Source organism: Cupressus sempervirens, chromosome 7, assembly GCF_028749045.1.
Source record: "Cupressus sempervirens isolate cs-2001-9-10 chromosome 7, ASM2874904v1, whole genome shotgun sequence".
NCBI lineage: Eukaryota > Viridiplantae > Streptophyta > Pinopsida > Cupressales > Cupressaceae > Cupressus > Cupressus sempervirens.
Genome location: NC_143124.1, coordinates 56,602,836 through 56,624,327, shown reverse-complemented (window position 1 = coordinate 56,624,327; position 21,492 = coordinate 56,602,836).

Genomic DNA, 21,492 nt, shown 5'->3' with positions numbered 1-21,492 from the left:
AATTCATAAGTATGAGATAATTTCCACAGCAAGTCAAATTGTGATATTGCTATCAGGATTTAACTATATGGTTTTGAGTCAAGTTCATTGAACCATTTTTAATGAGTAGTTATTCAAAATGAATCCATCTTTCATGAGAATAAATGGAAAACTTAGCACTCAGTGGATTTAGGTAATTCTCACAAGGGTGAAGCACTGGGACTTCCCGAGAGGTCACCTTGTGAGCATCACCTAGATCCAATGAGTGCTAAGTGTCTCATTTATTCTCATGAGAGATGGATTCATGTTTAATCACTATTCATGAAATATGGCTCAATGAGTTTGACTCAAAATCACATAGTTAAATCCTAATAGCAATATTACAATTTGATGTGATGTGGAAATTATCTCCTACTTATCAATTAAAGAGCTTAAGGGGATTTCTAATGAATGTTTCATAAGGTACAACACTTGCTGAAGGTTTTGTAAATGGGGTTGCCAGATTTGGGTCTAACCATGGAGGAAACTCCATACTTAAGTGTGCTCAAGCTGGAGTAGTACTAGGATGGGTGACCTCCCAAGAGAGTCTCGGTGCTTCACCCTTGTGAGAATCACCTATATCTAATAAGTTCTTTGTATTCCATTTATTCTTGTAAGAGATGGATTCATGTTGAATCACTACTCATGAAACATGGTTCAATGATTTTGACTCAAAATCACATAGTTAAATCCCGATAGTAATATCACAATTTCACTTGCTATGGAAATTATCTCCTACTTATCAATTAATGAGCTTAAGGGGCTTTGTAATGAATCATTCATAAGGCACAACACTTGGTGAAGGTTTTTCAAATGGGGTTGCAAGCTTTGGGTTTAACCATGGAGGAAACTTTGTGGTCAAGTGCACTCAAGCTAGAGTAGTATTGGGATGGGTGACTTCCCAAGAAGTCCCAATGCTTCACCCTTGTGAGCATCACCTAGATCCAATGAGTGCTAAGTGTTCCATTTATTCTCATGAGAGATGGATTCATGTTTAATAACTACTCATGAAACATGGGTCAATGATTTTGACTCAAAATCACACAGTTAAATCTAATACCAATATCACAATTTGACTTGCTATGGAAATTATCTCCTACTTATCAATTGATACTTCTTGATCAAATTTCTCTTTTTTGTTAACTATTTCCTTCCTCTACTCTACTTTAATTGATTCTATAATGCAATTTAGATCATAAAACCTTGGTAACCATGAATGTCATGTTTTGTGCATGCAAAACACTCCTTGATTATTCTTTCATTCCCTTTCACACACTTAGAAAAATTAGGGTTTTTCCTCCTTAAGAAGACCTAGGTAACTTAGGGTTAGGTATGAATCAATGCATGTGATTCACCCATATTTCCACTTAAACCTTCCCTTTATCTAATTGGATAAATTTAATGCATAATGATTCCAACTTAAGATTCATCCTTGTCACCAAAATATCATAATTCAATCTATAAGTCAGCTCAAAAATAGTTTACATAGTAGTTTGTGCCAATACAAACAACTATGACAAAACTAAATTACTCAATATCTAAAGTCACTAGTGGTTAGCACATACTAACTTCAATACTATCACTTGGCATTTGAATGACTTGGAATGCATTTCTTTCTTAGCTATTGAATCAATTAGCATATACTGTCTACTTGGCACTTGAGTGACTTGACACTCACTGTTGACTGGACATGCTCTAACTTATACATGTTGTAATCAACATATACTACTTGTTCAAAATGAACTAAGTAAACAACTTATGTTTATAGAAACCCACTTGTCAAAACCATTCTAAGATCAACAATATACTAGATATATTTATATATTTCATACTTTTAATATTTCTCAAAATTTGGTCCATGCAAAAGAATTATCCAATGTTGAATACCTTATAAACATATGAGGGACAACATAATTTCTACATGTAGAAAATGTAGTAAAGATCAAAATTTGACTACCATATAGAGAAAAGAAATACAAAGAAAGTGGAAAAAGCAATATTTACAACATGAAGCTATCGCATATCTGAAAGGACGAACAAAAAAATATTGTAATTGATATCCATGAATAAATTTCCTTCATGCTAGGAGTTCATCAAGTCATCTCTTTTGCAATGTCAATATAGGAAACATAAGAAGGTAGAATGAACAAACCTTCAAAGAAACATGTTGAGAAATCATTGTTCTTAAGGCTATTAAAAATCCAACAATAGCATAAGAAATCATCTTACGCTAACTGACTTTAACTTCCCCATCCAAAGATGCATCTCCTTCTGAGATTTATTTTATTGGTAACTAAGAGTTATGATTCTAAAGAAAATTATTCAAAGAAAAAAAAATGAATTTCCAAATAGACGATGATTTTGTAAATTTGGTTTAGATTCCATATCACTCACCAAATACCACTTATCCTTTCGCTAACCAAAAGAGTTGCAATCTTGACATAGTAAATCCACTTAATTGTATGAAATTGATCCTCAAATTTTTATTTCATTTGAGATCAAGAAAGGAGACAATTGTTTTTAGAAAGGATATTCTTGGTCCATCCTTGAGAAAAAATAAAAAGATGTTGCCATTGTAATGAGTCTACCCACCTAAAAAACCATAGATTCTATTAATTTGATCTAAAGAATTTTCAAAGGAGTATTTTCAAGTATAAAGATATATATCAAGAAATGACATCAAAAAATTATGGTTAGAAGATGTCCATTTCTATAGGCGAACCAAGAACCAACCTTGAACTCATGATGAGAAATTTAATTATAATGGGTTACACAAACAATTCTAACATGAGGTAGATTAGAAATTCAACTTATTCATATTCAACTACCTAGAATCACTTTACCTTATTTATATTCAAATGCCTAGATTTAGTTTAATTAATGGTCTTCCACATCTATCTCACTTGGTCTATTACTACTTGATATTCTTAAAATCCCTTCTTGGTTCTTAAATACCATTGCAATACACAAAAAAAAATTAAAAAAATGTGTTTTTTTGAATGAAATGATTAATTTAAACTATAACTACATAAACTACAAATGGTTTTGACAACCATATAATTTCATGGAATATGATTATAGGGAAAATTCCCATAACACTTGGAAAAATTAAATAGATTAATGGTTATAAAGCCCACTAAAAAACATATCATGGAAGGTTGTATTCAATTGATTGAGATATTCTCTAGCTCTAGCATGTTACTCTAAACTATTTCATTTTCACTTCACTTTAATACTATTACTATAAAAAAAAATTTGATGAAAATAAAACCAGCAAACTTAGAGACATTTCCACTACAAAATAATAAATTATGAAAATAAATAAAATTCTTTGTTCTAATTCTAGACAATGAGGATTTCATGTGTTCTTTGAGTTTCCTTGTGTATGGTTCTCTATCCAAGCTCTCCTTTTATGTTTTCCACCTATCAAACCACATTTAGTGTGGGAGTTTTTAGGCTAGTCTATAATGGTCCCAACTAGCAGTGATCCAATTATTTGCTACTAGTGTCTATGTTACTACTTTCGAAAGCCATGACACCTATATTGAACAAACATCCTTGCAAATTTGTCCTGTAGGTCTTTCACAAGGTAATCCTAATATTATCCTTTTTTTACAAGAATTTGATGCTAGTTGTGATTGGTTAGAATAATATACCTTGATAGGGTATTCTTTGGGTAGGACTCCTTCTGAAGCTATGGTCCTAGAATGGGTTAACAAGAGGTGGAATCCTCATGGAGTCTACCTTGCCGCTGTGGAAAACCTTGAAAAACACATTTTTATTTCATTTTTCCAACCTATCTTAAGAAGATGTAATTTTTAACAATGGCCCTTGATCAGTGCATTCCTCCCTACTAGTTTTTCAAAGATGGTTGATAGATTTCACTGTCTTTGATGACAAAAGGCTTAGGATTCTTGTGCAGGTTGAGTTCTTGGGTTTACCCTTACTGTGTTGGCCTTTTATTGAGTCTATTGCCAATGTTCTTCACAAATTTATTACAAATGAACATGAAAGTTTTTCAATTCTCATCCTCAGAAATGCATGTGCATTGAGGTTGATCTCTCCAAGGATCTCAAAGATTTTGTGGAGATACGAATTGGTTCTCAAAGCTTCTCTTAGAAGGTGCTCTATTTTTAACCTGCCCAACACCTATTATAGGTGCCAGTTAGTAGAACACAAGATTAGGGATCGCCCTTTGGCTATGCCTAGGGTTAAACCCATGCCTAAGGAAGCCCTTCTCAAACTAGAAGAAAGGAAAAAAGAAGAAAAATGGAATACTATTGGGTGCAAGGGAAAGACTCCCTCAACTCCTAAATAATCATATGTGGCTATCATTTTCATTCCTCCTATTTTAGTAGGAGCACAAACCACAACCATTGTAGGGTCAATGATAGTTTTTCTAGAATCAAACCCTAGTGTTTCTTAGGTTTCAAACCTTGGTAGTTCAAATCTAATTAAGGTGGCCACAACGGATACCAATTTTTTTGTGGTTCACACTCCTTTTGTTGCTTCCTCCATTGTGACTCAGAATGTGCAACATTCTTCTAGTCCTCCTAGATGTGTTGAGAAACTAGAGGAGAAATGAAAAACTATCGTTCCAAAGGAGTTTCCTTCTAGGTTTAACTAAGTTTCAAATTTATTTCAAAATAGTTACTCCTTTGTCAAGGATGAGGAAGATATGGAAGATTTTTTGTTTTTGTTTTATCATGGAACATGTGAGGTCTTAAAAACCTCTCCAAAAAATACTTTGTCAGGGATACCCATTATAGACTTGGTAATTTATATTTTCTTTTCATGTAAGAGGTTAAAGTTTTTTGTTTCATTCTTTCCTCTACATGTCATGTCATTTGGCCATATGACATTATTTTTTCCTCTTAGTGTGAAGCTAGTAGATGTGGTGTAGTTACTCTTCTGTTACCTTGTCTTTATTCTACTATTATTTTGTATGGTTCTAACCCCATGCATAGAATAATTTGGCTTTTTCTTTCTATCAAAAATAACTCATTTGGAGTAGTTAATGTTTATGCTCCCAATGATGTTGTGGAAAGATCTCAATTGTGAGGCTAAATGGCTAACAACTTGCCTCTAGCTACAGTTATTTGTGGTGACTTCAATATGGTTGAGTTGGCCTCTTACAAAGATGAAATTTTGGCTTTTCATTAGATAGATAGGGAAAGGGAAGCCTAGTACTACATGCATAATAAATTGCGGTCCAACATGCTCAGTCAAATTTTTGAGCTAGCTTTGACTGCATTTTAAAACATCTCAAATGTGCCATGATTACTACATAATCTTTTTTTTCCTTTTCTAAGGATCAATATTTACCTATCATTCCTTTGCTAGTTGTGATATTATTAGACCACTATCCCATTTATTTTTCCACTTCTTGGCATACAACTATTCAATGTGTTATTAGCAGGTAGTTTTTACTCAATACATCAATATTGATGTGTGCTTCCACCACTGGGAATATCCTACATGTGTAGAATTTGGAGCCACATCTACATTCTTAGACATGTTAGATTCAATGGCAGAATGATGTTATTACTAGAACAACTAGATTTTTGCGCATCCATGAGTAACAATTGGTAGTTTTTAGATGATGGTCTTATGAATCCACTACCACAACTCTCAAAAAAGCTTCTAAAACTCTCATCCTTAACCCTTTTGATGTTGATTTGCGAATTCATCTTGTCAAGCTTCATCATGAGAAATAGGTTGTGGATAAGGCACCTCCATTGGTTGGAGGTTGGTGATAATGCTTCTAAAGAATTCTTCTAGGCTCTTAGAACCCGACATACCAATTTTGGGATTAAAAAGATCAAACAATGCAATTCTACTCTCTCCGTTCTCCCTAAAATCTTGCAAGACTTTGTTCACCACTATGAAAATGTGTTTGCCTCATAGGGAAATTTGGTTGCTTGGGAGAAAGCCCTTTGAAAGTGTATTTGTGTTACTCCAAATTACTTAGCAGTTGAGCAATGTGCTTTCCATGAGTAGCTTCTCATGATTTGAGACGTAAAGGAGGTAGTCTTGTCCATGGTTGATGACAAATCCCCTAGGTGTGATGGGTTTCCTTGTGAATTTTACAAACACCTTTTGGAGTCTATTGGTCCTGACCTACACAAAATTTATCTTGAAGCCTATCATTCTAAGAGTCTAGGAGCTATTATCAACAAAGGAAACAAAAAATTCATACCTAAACCTAGCGATCCTAAGGATATATGTAGTTGGTGGCCCATTACTTTGATTAATGTTTCTTATAAGATTATTGCTGATGAAATTTCTCTTAAAATTTTCCAACTCCTACCTTTAATTATGTGGCCAGAGAAAATGAGCTTTATAAAGTCTAGGTATATTCTTGACAACATCATTGATGTCTGGGAAGGCATGGAATGATCTCGCAAATATAATCAGTCGTCTATGTTTTTGAAAATTGATTTTGATAAAGCTTATGACTAGATCAAATGGCCTTTCATCTTAGCTATGCTTCAAGCTCTTGAATCCAGTCCAAATTTTCTTCAGTCTTTGGAGATATTTTTTGGAGATGCTAATGCTTGTATTACTATCAATAGCTCTCAATTTGAAGCCTTTGGGGTCTTTCTCTCCATTTGCTAGGGTTTCCCTCTAGCTCAAACTTTATATGTTCTTGCTACTGAAGGGTTTTGTTACTTGTTGTATACACCCTAAAATGGTCGCCTACACTATGGGCCCCCATTATTCAACTTATCAAATTTCCTAAATCAATGGTTTGCGATATTTTATTAAATCAATTCAAATCAATTTCTTTGATCAAATTGTAATTAGTTTGATTATTTCAATATTTTCTAAGGTTGATCATTTTATCCTATGTCTCATTTAATCAAAAGAAAATCTCCCTTATAATTCAATAAAATAAGTCCCCATTTAAATAAAAGAAAAATTCTCTTTAAATTAAATATTCATCCATATTTATTAATTAAATTTAATTAATAAAATATTTAAGGGGTAATTAAATATTTCCTATTTAATTAAAAGAACTTGCTCTCCGTTAATTAAATAAAGCCCCAGTTAAAGAGGAAATAAAATAATTAAAAATAAAAAAATTCTCTACACTTATATGCACATATTTCTAAGTGAGATTCTATTTAATTCTTTTCCTATTTTCTCATTGGTGGATCTTTATTTCATATGAATCGTTCTTTCTCCACCCTTGATTAAATCTTTTTGCCTCTTAATCTTGATCATCCAATCCTTTTGATAAGGGAGATCCCTCTCCTCATTTTACATGCACACACTCGATGTTATTGTCATGTTGGAGGTTTGGAGAGTGATTTTTGAAGGAGTTTGAATACTAAAGCATTTTTTAGAGAACTTCTACCTTCTTGTCTTCTTCTCTCATGCATCAATGGCTTCCATTATCATATCTCTTCCATGCATTTTCATATTGGCTTAGATTTTGCTTTTGCAGATTAGATCTTGCATTGATAGATTAGATCTTGTATTGATATCATATAGATTAGCTTCCATCTCCATCTGCATTCATATTTTGATCTTTGAATCTATCATTTTATGGTGTACTTTCATGGGCACAAACTACGTCAAACTAAGGGCCTCCATTACAAACCCTTGCACTCCATGAATAGAGAGCTATGAGCCACCATTCAAGACCTCATTCTTGAGAAATCTTGGATATAATGACTCATAGAAGTGTGCTCACATTTTAAGCATACATTTTTGGTACCCACAATGGGCACACTAGTACATTTGGTACCAAATTGCAACGGCAGTGCCATTGCAGTTTTTTCATCACAACCTTGTTGTTGTCATAATTACGACGATAGATCATCGCAATTGTGACGATGACAAGGTTGTGATGAAAAATTTGCAACGGCACTGCCATTGCAATTTGGTACCAAATGTATTAGTGGTAACCCACCTTTACTTTTTGGTTTTAGACATTTTCGGATCTAACCCCCTTGTACAGATTTGTTTGGAGACAAAAAACCCCTAGATTTGAAAGATTTGATCATATCTCCCAAATAGTTTGGTGTCTTGGTTTTGATTTTGTCTCTGAAGTTGGGAACATATCAAAGAAGTTGCAATCCAATTTTCATATTTTTCCAAGGTATTTTCTATTTTTTATAATTTTTTATATATTTTTCATGAAAAATAATTTTAGGTCACAAATTAGCACCTTTTTTTGGAAAAAATTGCATTTTTGGAAAGACCTCTAAATTCAACATAGGTTTAGTTCTTTGTGTTTTGATTTTAGTGGTAATATTAAGGCTCAATAATTCAATTTGTAAAAACTGGTCTATTTTGACAAAATGGCTCTCTAGAGCACAAATGAAAAGATATTTTCAAAATTCTAACATTTTTGGAAATTTCTTTGATTTTTGATAGGGGTCTTTTTTCTTCATTTAGCGTTTTGGATCTAAATTCATAGCATATAGGTTCAATCTTTTTGACTAGGTTAAATATCATGATTAAATTGCACTTTATTTGTACAAATTTCAATGCATGATAGGAGTTCTCATTTTTCATGTAATAAAATAGCTCAATGTATTTTCATATGAATTTTCCTATTTCTTCATGATTTCATGTACTTGATTGAAGTTTGTGATGGTAATTTGGAGGTCTAAAGAGCAAAAAATTGAAATAATTGTAAAGTGTGAAATCAAGGTGCACACATTCCAAACCTTCTCATTTAAATTATAAAAAGTAATCATTGTGTTCTTTATCATTGTTCAATAATTTTATTTCTTTTGTCAAATTGTTTAGTGTGTCTTCCCAACACTGAAGAAAAGGGCTTAAAATGAATCATTCACATTTGGATTTGAGCTTAAAATAAGAAATCCCTTTTGTCTTTTAATCCCCAAGATTTTCTTATTGATGTTTTCTTCTTGCATACTTGTTAAGGATTTTGAGAGGAACCTAAATAAGGGATCTTGATTTTTATATTTTTTAGGGGGTTTTCCTAGAGAAGTGATCACTCTATGGGACAACCTCAACTCTCTTTCTCTGAAAAAGTATAAATAGTATGATTTGAGTCTAAAGATAGGTCTCTTAGAAGTAGCAATATTGTCAATCTTGGGTAAGCCCCAAATAACTTTATACCATTTGGAAGTGAAGTTGGAGATTGGGTTACTATTTCCTCCCAACTATTTCATAGTATTCTCTTTCATCTATAGATTTGGGCCTCACATACCTTGCATATATCAAGGACATCCCCTAGTTGATCTTGTGCATCTTTAAAGAAAGCTGAGTAGGTTGTTGGTGTGCTTGATGTGATTGAGTGTTTAGAACCTTCCCCACTTTGAAAAAAAGGGGACACATCCATCAAATTTAGCCTTAAGGATTCTTTCCTTTTATATTCTTTCAAAACCACTATGGACTTCAAACCTTGTGCTACCAAACCTCAATCAAGTCTAGATAATTATGTGGTTTCCTCTGCCATTAAAAAATATCTAGAATTACTTTCTAGTTTCTTGTTTTCAAGGTCTACATCTTCTACTCCAAGACATCAATTTTCTTTATCTTATAGATCCAAAGACCTCCTAAGAGAGAATAAATCCTTTGAGAATACTTTTGAGAGAACTTTTACTCCCTAGGGATTTTCATATGACATGGTGCTAGAGACCTTAGTTCCAAAAAGATCATTACTTTACTATAAAAATTTCCTACACCTTATGAACCTGAGGTAAAACTTTATTGGTGGAGAGATGATCATTATTGTGGCTACCATACATGCAAAGGTCATAAAACTAAAGATTGTACTGCATTTAAATGTATAATTCAAGATCTTATTGATGACAAAATCATTAATGTTGAAATTCCTAAAGAGTTGTGCAATGAAGATGCTTCTCTTGAGCAAGACCATGTTGATGAACCTATGTCTATTGATGGTTTCCTTTATACCTTCATTTCTTCCAATACTTATTCATCTCCTAAAGCTTCAAAGCTATCCAATATTATTCCATCAAACAAGGTCCTAATGCTTTTCATGTAGTTCAATCTACACTTGACTAAAAACCCTTTTCATCCTTCTAAGAGTAAACATCCTCAACCTTCATGTGACACTATGTCTACTATGCCCACTTTAGCTAGTCCTTCATTACCCCTTCAAGATCCTATCATGCAAACCTCATAAACTCCCTTGTCCCTAGAAGTGGATCCATGTCAAGAGGACTCTCAAAAAGATAAGAATAAAGATGTCAAGAAAGATCAAGATCAAGTATCCCTTCATCTCCTTCAAGGTGTCATCCCTCAATATCCTATGTCTTATCTAGCTCATAGGTATGATGAAGAAACTAATTCCACTATTTGCCTTGAGCTTCCTAAAAATTGTGAACAAAGTTCTATGCCTATTTTGTCTAAAGAAACTTGTCAAGATCAAAGTCTTCAATCTTCTTGTTCTACTTCTCCATATTCACTTAAAAACTATGTTCAACCTTCAAATACTCCTATTAAAGGTGTTTCTCATATTAAAGATACTCATGATTCTATTAATGGCCTTGGTCACATTGCTCACTCTAAAGATGCTATTATCGCTATTCACTATTCTCTTGCATCTCCTAAATCTATCCTTGGTCCTTATCTGTTAAAGATAAAGTCTTCAAACCTTCCATATATATGGGACCTTATGTTCCTCCATATCCTACTTTCACTCCTATTTCATCTCCTAGCTCTCCTATAATACCTTGACATCAACAAAGACACTCATCCTTGATGAATTCTCATTAATCTATCCATATGAACTAGTCATATAATCCTTATTCATCCACAAATCCCAAGTCTTTTGGAAACAATTTGGATGATAATTTTTTTTTTAAAAACATAAAAATCCATTTAAAAATGAATATCACTCTATCCCATCTAATTGACATGTGAATGAAAAGAAAGAAAAATTATTCAAGAGAACAAAAAGATCTACTACCCAAAGAGCTAAATCAAAGCAAATATGGGTTCCCAAATCCATCATTGAATAAATGCATTCTAAAACATCTAAAGGAAAAGAAGAATCTAAAGCTATATGGATTCCCAAGTCTCTTTTGAAAGACATGAATATTGAAAATACTTCAAAGTTGGCGTTCAAGCTTCCAAAGGCTTCTACTCCATCTTCTTCCAAAAATGTATGCCTAACTTCTATGAGTCATTATATCCAAGATTGCTCAAGAATGAGGTCTCAAATGGCAGCTCATAGTTGTTTATTCATGGAGTACAAGGGTTTGTAATAGAGGCCCTTAGTTTGACCTGTTTTGTGCCCATGCAAGTACACCATAAAATGAGAGATTCGAAGATCAAAATATGCATCTAAATGAAGATGCAAACTGATCTAAATGATAACAATGCAAAACAATGTAAGATCTAATCTATCAATGCAAGATCTAATCTAATATGAAAATTCATGGATGAGATATGATAATGGAAGCTATGGATGCATGAGAGAAGAAGATATAAGTTCTCTACAAAAGGCTTTAGTATTCAAACTCCTTCAAAAAGAACTCTCCAACTTGTAAAATAACAAAATCCTAGAGTATGTGTATGTAAAATGAGGAAAGGGCTCTCCCTTATAAAGAAGACTAAATGATCAAGATTAAGAGGAAAAAAGATTTAATCAAGGGTGGAGAAAGAATGATCCGTGTGAAATAAAGATCCACCAATGAGAAAATAGGAAAATAATTAAATGGAATCCCACTTAAAAATATGTGCATTTAAGTGTACAAATTTTTTTAATTTTTAATTATTTTATTTCATCTTTAAGTGGAGATTTATTTAATTAAAAGGGAGCAAGTTCTTTTAATTAAATAAGAAATATTAAATTAAATTAAAAGAGGGATTTTTTCAACTAATTAATTAAATTTGGATGAATTATTTAATTAAAAGAGAGGTTTTCTTTTAATTAAATGGGAACTTATTTTATTTAATTAAAAGGGAGATTTTCTTTTAATTAAATAAGACTTAGGATAAAATGATCAACCTTGGAAAATATTGAAAAAATTGAATTTGATCAAGCAAATAGGTTTGAATTGATTTAATAAAATATTGCAAACCATTGATTCAAGAAATAGATAAATTAACAAATGGGGAACCATAGTCTAAGTGACCATTTTAGGGTGCATACACTTGCTATCCCACTCCATTTCTTCTACTTTAGTTTGTGGCATTTCCTTACGAGATTCCTCCTCTTGGTTGATGGGCCCTTTGCCGATGATTCCTTTCTCACTTATTTGGAGGATGATGAAAACATTACTAATTCCTTACAATTCCTGGAACCTTTTGTCAAGCCTCTAGCTCAAATCTTCAATGGCACAAAATGCTTTGTTGTTAGCAATCTTTTCTTCCAACTCTATTATGTCTTGACTTGTTTGAATTGAAATGGGTCATGCACAGGGCGATCTTTCACTTTTTGGGCATCCCATTTCCCTTTCAAGCATTACTAGTTGATTTTTAGAATGTTTTGCTTATTAATATTAAAAAGAAGCTTTACCATTGGCTTACTAAACCCCTTTGTCTTGTGGGGAAATTTTGGATTTGTCCAAAGATCCTAACGGCTATGCATGTTTATTATTCTTCTTGTTGGGCTCCTTCCAAAGCCTCTTATCTAAAATTAGAGTGATTGCTCTACGACTTTCTTTGGGCTTGTAGTTGTGACCATCATGGCTTTCATAGAGTGGCTTGGGATTTTTGTTGTCTCCCCAAAGAATTTGGTGGCCTTGGCCTTCTTTCCACATAGATGCAAGGAATCATTCTTTGTGCCAAATGAATTATATGTGCCATTACTAGAGATGAAGCTTGGAAAGTTTTAGTTTGAAATTGTAGTTCTTCTGGCTTTCTTATTAATAGGCCTGCATGGAAGGGGATTGGCTTTCAAACCCTTCTCATCATGTGGGAACCTGTGCACATACATGGATTTTTTGTTATTAAGAGCATATGGAAAACTTGGGAAGTTGTCAAGCCTTAGCATCACTAGTCTAGTCATGGGTTTTTTGATGGGCTCTATTTGAATTAGTAGAACATTTGGTGGTCTTCAACTATTTTCCATCTAGGGTGTTCCTCTAGCCAAGACTCAAGGTGCTAGTGCTCTGCATTTTTTCAAGCATGGCATCAAGACACCTAAGGACATCTTTTCCAAGATTTCTATGAGTCTTAGATCATGGGAAGATATGCAAGTCTAGTTTTGTCTTACCCATTTAGATCAACATACTTTTTGTCTATTAGTTTCTTTAATTCCAAATCACTTAATTCATAAGGTGGGTATTTAGTCTATTTGACCTAGGTGTATAGACTAGAAGTGCTATCCTACCACTCCCTTTAGTAGCTACAAACCAAGTTTGGGGTATTGATGGCTTTATCCCCATTTGCCAATGGTGGATACCCTCAATTAGCATTGGCATTTTTAGTCTTCCCTTTCTTAGTGGAGAAAGCATTTTGACACTATTCAGAGTGCCATTATAGAGCCCAAGATTGCACATTTTTCTTTGTGCCTAATTTTTCAAGGTCTTACCCTTGGGCCTTGGCTTAAGAATATTGAGGTTTTGGATCCCCACTATTCATTTTGTGGGCAACTAGAGACATTTTTCATATTTTTTGGTTCTATAGATGTGCTCAAAACTCTTGGCACTAGATTGATGATTTCATTAAGCCATTTTGGCCTGAACCTTTTTCTTGGCATATCATTATTTTGGATGATTTCTCTAAGTTCCTTAGAAAATTTACCCAGATCTAGGATGCTTTCAGGATGGAGATTTTGTTTACTTTATGGAAAGATAAGAATACTATTTCTTTCACTCAAAATTTTCTTGTCATAAATGTTGCTATGTTCACTAAAGCATGCATTTGTAACAATGTAATGATACAGATTCAAGTCCAAGCCAATAAGGTGGCTATGGAGGTGGCCCACCTTCATGAGCTACTCCATCATTAGTGTAATGCTCCATGTACAATTACCAGAGTGCATCCTGATGCCTCGAAAGATCAGACTCTTTCCAAAAGGCTGCTGCTAGGGGCGCAACTTATCTACTTGTCACCCTCACATGCCACACTTGTTGGCTTCCCACCATTGCTCTCCTAGTGGTGGTGATGGTGGTTAGCATCACCATTTGACTTATCTGCCTCATCATGGCTCCAATTGGTCCCTAGGTCTTGTGGCTTTCCCTCCTAGTACTCCTTGTGTGGTTTTTGGCTAATGGCCTTTTTGGTTGGAGTTGGCTATTTCACCCCCACGAGCTAATACAAAAGATGGAGACTAGGCCCCTAATGATGCTATTGATGGCTGAATTGTTCCCAACCCACCTACCAATCCCAAGAATGAATGGGGTTTCCATGATCATGATGAGCCACCCCCTTCAGTTGGCACTACTTTGGTAGCCTGAGAGCTTGTTTAATATTTTTTTTGATGAATAGTTGTTGATTCTAGCTTTGGTCATGTGAACTCTCCTAGGGTGATCTCATTTCCTCTGACCCTTTTTTTGTGAATTAAAACTAGTATATTATTTATTAGTATAAAATGTCTATTCATAAAAAATTATGGTAAATTATGACCTGAGCATTCAACAAAAGTCAATCAAGAGATGTAATGAAACTCAAAGTCACTATCTTTTTCATTTTTTCCATGAAACATATTTATATAGATGAAAGCCCTTGGTCATCGCTTTGTGTATTATATAAAATTTTAATTTAAGAAAATTGATTCACATGAGGTTAAAATGATCAAGCTTTAAACTACATTGTTGTAGAGTAGCTTGACATAGATTTACATCCTTGATTATGATTTTGAGCCCAAATATAGTAAGAGGGAGATTATTTTTAATCTACCAATCATGTGAGGCCTAATTAACACTATGATTCATTTTACATAGAATTTGTTCTTTAACTAAAATTCAAACCCTTATAGTTGAGTAATATAGATTTTCTCCATGTCTCAAATGAGAAATGTAGTTTCCCAATCCATTTGGTAGAGTTCCCATCCAAAAATTTGATGCAATGTCCAAGAATGAAAAAATAGTTACCATATTTATAAATGCAAAAAATTTATCCTCATATTTTATATCCTTGACTTTGAATTTGATTTCACCCTATTTATCTTCATCCGTACACATGATCCTCATTTATGTAGTAGGTAGATATATTTTAATTTATATTATTCTAATTTCTTTATATTTGTTGAAATGCATATTGATCTAAAAATTCGATCACTCAAGCTAGGTTAGTGAGTTCATCTGGTGAGTTCACTTAAGTAATTGCACTCTATCTTTTGATCAAGTTGGTATATTTATACTTGATGATGTTAGAAAAAATTTAATATAGAATTGTGACTAATAAAGTTTAATTAAATGTGTTCTCATTTAATGATTGATCAATGGTGGTTTTCTAGATAGGAGTATCTATACTATTAGTGATCTTGGGATATGAGAGTGGTTAGGTTTCCCATGAGTCCTTTAGACTCATTAGGCATTGGCTTCATAGAATTTGAATGTGACTTGGGTTCCTATAGCTTGGTTTGAACTTCTTGCAACTCGGTGACTGAAGACTCAGGAGTAGAAGTTTCCTAATTGACAAATGTATCTGGCACTATATCAGGTTCAATGAAAATAAATCTCCTATAACCTTCTGGTTCCTTTTTCCTTTCTTCTTTAGTCCTTTTTGCAAACTCATCAACTTTCACATGTGCACTTTCTATCACTTTGTGAGTAGAAAAATTCAAACATCTATATGGTTTACTCTTGCAAGAATATCCCAAAAAATATGCATTCATCACCCTTCACATCAAATTTACCTTTTATTAATTTTTTTAGAACATAATATTTACTTCCAAATATTTTTTAGGTAACTTACATTAGGTTTATAGCAATACCATAACTCATAGGGGGTTTTGAATGAGTCCTTCTTTAGCTATACTTGGTTCCAGGTATGAAATACAGTATTGATAGCTTACTTCTAGTATTTGATAGCAATGTTCTTTTCAATCATTAGAGTTCTTGCATAGTCCATGATAAATCTTTTCCTTCTTTTAGCTATTCCATTTTTCTTAGGAGTTCCAGGGCCTGATACCCATCATTTGATTCCTCTTTTACTCCAAAAGTTATTGAACTCATGAGATATGAATTCACCACCTCTATCCAACCTCAAGGATTTCAATCTTTTCCCTGTTTCCTTCTCTACTTTGGCCAAATACCATTTGAACTTTTCAAATTCTTCTAATTTCTCTCTCAAATACATGACAGTCATCATTCTAGAGTAATCATCAACAAAAATAGTGAAGAAATTTTCTCTAGTATAACTCTCAATTCCAAAGGGTCTACACAAATTAGTATGCACAATTTTCAAAACTTCCTTAGACTGATAATTCTTACTTTTAAAGCTAGTCTTTCCCATCTTACCAACCTAACAATTCTTGCATAGACCAACATCAAGTTTCTTTATACTAGGAATGCCTCTTACTTTCCTAAATTTTCTAATTTTCACCAGATTATCAAAGTTCACATGGCATAACCTTCTGTACAATAACCAACTTTCTTCAACTTGAGCAATAAAACATGAAGATTCACCAAGTTCATGATAGAACAAGTTACCTTTTGTTTATATGCCTGATCCAATCAGCTTTCCTTTATCATCTAGAAATCTTGTTTCTCCACGCATGAATTCCACTTTGATTCCAATATTGAGTAACTATGCCGCACTCAACAGATTGTGTTTTAGTCCTTCAACCCAATAGGCATTATCACATACAAGATCCTTGGTTAGTGAGATTCTTCCTCTTCCTTTTATGCAACAAGGTTCATTATTACCAAATCTCACACTACCACCATCATAGTCTTCAAAATATTCAAACTTTGTCTTGTCACTAGTCATATGATGAGAGTAACCACTATCTATGATCCATGTATCATTTTTTCTCACATGAGAGATAAGTGCCATTTTATCTTCCTCATCATTATCAAATTCATCTTTCACAACAATGTAAACAATCTCATTTTCACCATCATTAAAATCATTAGAATCCTTAGCCATGAAAGATGTTTTTTTACCTTTGTCCTTGAATGATTTGAAATCTTTCTTCCCATTGCACTTGTGACCTTTCTTCTCATCCTTATTTTTCTCGTTTGGGCACCTAGTAGCAATATGTCCAATTTTCTCACATGAAAAATAGATTAGAGGAACCTTACCTTTGTATTTCTCTTTGCTTTTAGAATATTTCCTTGCTAGCAAAACTTCAACCACCTCAAGATTACTATTAGAATTCTATTTTGATTCTTCTTCACTTTCTATCTGAGAATCATTTATCCTCTTGCCCTTTTTCTTTTATTGAAAGATTGGCTTCAAATGCTGATTCAATGTTCTTGGAAGCTGGAACATAGTTGCCATAGTTATCTAGCTCAAATGCAGTCAATCTTCCTACTATGGCCTCTAAATTTGTCTTATGATTTGCTTCACATCTTTCTTGAATTGTAGAAACTCCAATTGCATAAATGGGAAGTAATATTCTAAGATATTTACTTACAACTGTTTCCTCCTCAATGTCTCCTCTAGAAGCCTTGATTTCATTGACAACTACTTTGACTCTTTCAACATATTTGGAAATGTTTTCATCCTCTCTCATCCTCATTTGATCAAATTTTCCTCTTAGATTTTCTTCTTTGGCCCTCCTCACATTGTCATCACCTCTATAGATATGTTCCACATTTCAAAGGTAGTATTACAGTCCTTGATATCATCAAATTCTTCATAGATTAGGGTAGATGCAATGTCTATCATCATGGTGCTATGAGTCTTCATCTTAGCAATGTTATTGATAGATAATGTACCAAAAGGAGTCACATATTCTTGATCAAGATATTTCAAAATTGTATCTCCAATGGAAGCTAGATGGAGTCTCATGAGACCTTGCCATACTGAAAAGTTATCTCTGTTAAACCTTGGAATTTCCCTCTTGTAAGACATCTTGATCTTTATCTTAGATCCTTGAAATCCTTTATACAAGCACCAAAATCTTTGATACCAACTATTGTAAATATAGATGGAGTAACTAAGAGTGTGGGGTGAATTAGTTGCCACAAAAAAAATCCACAGATCCCTTAGATGTCTTAAAAGTTAGATACTACTGTCACTTTGTAGCCACATAGAAAAATGCTATAACTCGGTAGATGTATGATAACTTATTATTGATCTTTAAACATTCACAAAAATTTAACATGCATGCATAAAAGAAATAACATCAACACAAGAGACATTAGATTTAACATGGAAACCCAATATGGGAAAAAGCACCAAGTAATTAGCTACCAATTTTCACTCTTCTGAAGTGAGCCCTATTAGGAGCCAACCCTATTAAAGGTTATAAAACACACTATTAGGTGTGACCTTGTTAAAATATTTAATCACCCTACTAGGAGTGGCCTTGCTAGAGGACATAAGAACAATTCAATATATCTATCCACCTTTTCAGAGGATTTATTAAATTGCTATTAAACCAACTCTATTAAGAGATTTAGAAAATCACTAATACAATTCTGAGAAAGTAACAGTGAGTGACTTGAATGAAATGCAGCTAATCTTGTTGTTATATATCTCTGTTCTGCTTCACTAGATCCTCTCTAATTGAATACACCTTTGTTGTTCCTTGAGGATAGCTGATCCTTACTCAAAATCTTCTCACACAATTAACTCACTTACATGCTCACTCATTACAACTGATCCATTCATACACCCTTTTGAATTCACAATTTGACCCTTTATTTATACCTTACAAATTATCAAGTTAGCTCATTCGCAAGTTACATTTACCAATAATCAATACGTCAGTCAGCTACAAACATTACATGAAATAATTAAACTTTATTTCCAAAAATAATGAAATCTTTCATTGGCTGACCCTGCTCAGTAAACACTACTCCAAAAATGATTTCCACTATTAACCAACTGAAGCTCTATAAACATTACCAATTCTATAAAATCCTTTTGAGACTGAGTGAACTTGATAAACAATGAATTTCCTTCCCTAACCTTGTGAGCTTGGTAGAAACTGACTTCTATCATAGAAACCTTCAATGCTCGAGTGAGCTCGATAGAAACTATCTCCATAGTGTAACAACCAAGAATGCTTGGCAAACTTTGCAATTCACTTTGCTAACTGATTAAGCATGGTAGACACTGAGAATTTCCCTACTGACCAACTAAGCTCAGTAGACTATGTTTGATAACTAATATGACATTTGTGTAATATCAAAGACAACACATAATTGAACAATTGTATCCAAAAATATGTTACCAATGTAAATCACTCACCATTAATTCATCTACTTTACTGCATGCAATAGAAACTAAAAGATGCAACACATGAACACAAAATTTGGTGACCCAAAAACCTTCCAAACAGAAAGTAAAACTGGAGTGGGGATGATACCCACAGAACTTCACTACTGTAGTATAAAGTTGGCCTGTTAGGGCTTACATTGACCACTTTTGATGATCTACCCTATTAAGAGCAATTTGGACTGCTAGATCCACCTTGTTAGAGGATTTACAAACATATACAAACATATAATGAAGTATGGACTTTGTTAAGAGATTTGAAGAAAGACTATTAAGTCCCCCTTGTTAAAGGGTATAGAAAACTGATTCACCTATCACAATGAAATAGTAGATTTGACTTACAACTTGATTGTTGATTACATCCTTGAAGTCCAAATCACATCTTGTGATTGATATAACTTTACTGCTCCTTATAGACCTTGTTGAATACTTTGCTTTACTTTAGATTCACATTCATTTTTCTCAAAACATTACATATCCACTCCTTGATTTCACATTCATACATTGAAAATGATATAATACATTACATATATACCATTCCAATATTTACAATTACAAGGTCAACTAAAACACAAGCAAACAAAATATTACTAAGTTAGCCAAATAGTAGAAACTTGGGTTCAATAAGCTGACTTGGTGACCTTCTGATACTTAGTGTCCACTGCATTACTTGACATCTTTATGCACTTGGTAGAAGTAGAGGCTCATTCCATACTAATCGCACAACATAGCTTCAAACTTGGTAACCACTGGAGACTCAATAGATATAGTGTTACTTGGTAGATACTAAATCCTTTGTTTACCTTGCTTCCACTTGGTAAACACTACACATCCATCACTTGATAGAAACTGGCTTCACATCACACAAACTAATGACTCAGTAGACACTACAAAGCTCAATGGCCACTATCTACTCAGTCAATATTGCTGGACTACATATTCACTCAATAGCTTCAGGAATGCTTAGTGTGAACTGCTTAACAGATGAACTTACTTGGCAACCACTAAATCCTTAGTATAAATTGTAGACTAAGTGATGAGCTCAATAACTATACATAATTGAATAAGTGTTGTCACTAATGACAAATATGACATAATGAAAACAATATCCTCCTTTGGCATTAGTGACAAAAACACTTATAAACCTTATGTAAACTGACATACTGATTTTTTTTATTTTTCAAAATTGATCATTGTAAAGTTGTTGTATATACATTTTTCCCATATCTCCCCCATACATAAGTCATAATTTATACATAGTCTTTTATCCTTTTATTATGTACAAATATCAATCTATTTTATCTCATATTGTCTCCACAAGTCTCTTATCATCTCGTACTCCCCCTTTTTGACAATAATGCCAAAGAGTTATGCAGATTATTCAAATAGAGATTCCAAAATGTGAGAGAAATTTAGATTGTACTTTGAGAATAAGAGCTAAAGTCTTATCCCAATTGTCTTGAAAAATTTTGCAGGTGGAGAGTGCCACTTGTACTTCTATTGAAAGCTTAATCATATGATTTGCAATAAAAAAATTGTTATCCTGGACCAATGTTTTTGAGTATGCAATATGTTTCTGCATTGTGTCCATAACTGGAAGGATCATGTTTTGTATATCTATCAGTGTGGACCTGATCCTGGCTTCCTCTCTTAGTAATTTTGCTTGCATATTTGACAAAAATCTCACCTTGATGTGATGTGTTGAGCTTGAACTAAGGTCAAGATACAACCTTTGAGTGCTGGTCTTCATATCAATATCAATCTTATTGAATTTCTTCTTTATCTCCTTGGTATGCTTGGGAACATCACAAAGTTTTCCAAAAAGAGATGTTACATTAGTGAAGGATTGTTCAAGACTACTCAAAATTGAAGATAGTTCAACTTGATTAATAGCAATGTGCTAAGTGATGTACTCAAGCACCTATTATCAAACTTTTTCTCTACCTTTTCAATTAGCTTTTCTTGATCAAATGTGTCTTCATTGAACTTGTTAACTGCTTCTTCCAACTATGGAAAAATGTGTTGAGATGAGTCCACATCAACACCTATAGCTTATATTATTATGTTCTTTGCATTCTCAATTATTATAAACTCTATCTCTTTTAGATCTAAGCTAATTTTGCCTTGCCTTTTGCTCCAAAAGCTAACAGACTAGTCTCATTTCATCAACTGTAGCAG